Source organism: Triticum aestivum, unplaced genomic scaffold, assembly GCF_018294505.1.
Source record: "Triticum aestivum cultivar Chinese Spring unplaced genomic scaffold, IWGSC CS RefSeq v2.1 scaffold20362, whole genome shotgun sequence".
NCBI classification, from domain to species: Eukaryota; Viridiplantae; Streptophyta; class Magnoliopsida; order Poales; family Poaceae; genus Triticum; species Triticum aestivum.
The window spans coordinates 1-1,480 of NW_025267369.1; the positions used below are offsets into that span (position 1 = coordinate 1).

At 48.4% G+C, this 1,480-nt stretch overlaps 3 non-coding genes across 3 annotated transcripts; all 3 read right to left on the reverse strand.

Moving 5' to 3' along the window:
• Positions 1–28: 28 nt before the first annotated feature.
• On the reverse strand, positions 29–147 carry LOC123178032 (5S ribosomal RNA). The gene has a single exon (XR_006489280.1). It is a non-coding gene; the product is annotated as a 5S ribosomal RNA (ribosomal RNA).
• Positions 148–513: 366 nt separating this feature from the next.
• On the reverse strand, positions 514–632 carry LOC123178034 (5S ribosomal RNA). The gene has a single exon (XR_006489282.1). It is a non-coding gene; the product is annotated as a 5S ribosomal RNA (ribosomal RNA).
• A 366-nt stretch (positions 633–998) lies between these two features.
• Positions 999–1,117, reverse strand: LOC123178033 (5S ribosomal RNA). The gene has a single exon (XR_006489281.1). It is a non-coding gene; the product is annotated as a 5S ribosomal RNA (ribosomal RNA).
• Positions 1,118–1,480: the final 363 nt, after the last annotated feature.

A 1,480-nucleotide genomic window follows, 5' to 3' on the forward strand; every position in this document is an offset into this window, starting at 1 on the left:
TCACAAGGCGCAAAAAATAATTATAAAAGGAATGCAACACGAGGACTTCCCAGGAGGTCACCCATCCTAGTACTACTCTCGCCCAAGCACGCTTAACTTCGGAGTTCTGATGGGATCCGGTGCTTTAGTGCTGGTATGATCGCATCCGACATGTTTCCCCGTCTTCGTCCCTTATGCTTGCCACTCCCAGGTCCGCTTCAAAGACGATTCTACATTCTCACTACCATTACAACCGTTCCCTAACAATGGATAATGTCCTATACTACTTACTCTCCCGCTCAATCACGGAGACGAGTTTTCCACGGTTTCCACCCCTCCCTCCATACCGCAGCAACACGAGTTTTTTCCACCCCTTTCAGAACGCGCTCTTCGCGCCACAAAGCCGCCCCAAGACGTGCGAGCAATGAGCATCGAGCTTAAACATATCGCAAACGTCAAACATAATATAACGGGATTAATATATATCGCGCACGTGCGACATGTTTGTCACAAGGCGAAAAAATAATTATAAAAGGAATGCAACACAAGGACTTCCCAGGAGGTCACCCATCCTAGTACTACTCTCGCCCAAGCACGCTTAACTTCGGAGTTCTGATGGGATCCGGTGCTTTAGTGCTGGTATGATCGCATCCGACATGTTTCCCCGTCTTCGTCCCTTATGCTTGCCACTCCCAGGTCCGCTCCAAAGACGATTCTACATTCTCACTACCATTACAACCGTTCCCTAACAATGGATAATGTCCTATACTACTTACTCTCCCGCTCAATCACGGAGACGAGTTTTCCACGGTTTCCACCCCTCCCTCCATACCGCAGCAACACGAGTTTTTTCCACCCCTTTCAGAACGCGCTCTTCGCGCCACAAATCGCCCCAAGACGCGCGAGCAATGAGCATCGAGCTTAAACATATCGCAAACGTCAAACATAATATAACGGGATTAATATATATCGCGCACGTGCGACATGTTTGTCACAAGGCGCAAAAAATAATTAAAAAAGGAATGCAACACGAGGAATTCCCAGGAGGTCACCCATCCTAGTACTACTCTCGCCCAAGCACGCTTAACTTCGGAGTTCTGATGGGATCCGGTGCTTTAGTGCTGGTATGATCGCATCCGACATGTTTCCCCGTCTTCGTCCCTTATGCTTGCCACTCCCAGGTCCGCTCCAAAGACGATTCTACATTCTCACTACCATTACAACCGTTCCCTAACAATGGATAATGTCCTATACTACTTACTCTCCCGCTCAATCACGGAGACGAGTTTTCCACGGTTTCCACCCCTCCCTCCATACCGCAGCAACACGAGTTTTTTCCACCCCTTTCAGAACGCGCTCTTCGCGCCACAAAGCCGCCCCAAGACGCGCGAGCAATGAGCATCGAGCTTAAACATATCGCAAACGTCAAACATAATATAACGGGATTAATATATATCGCGCACGTGCGACATGTTTGTCACAAGGCGCAAAAAATAATTAT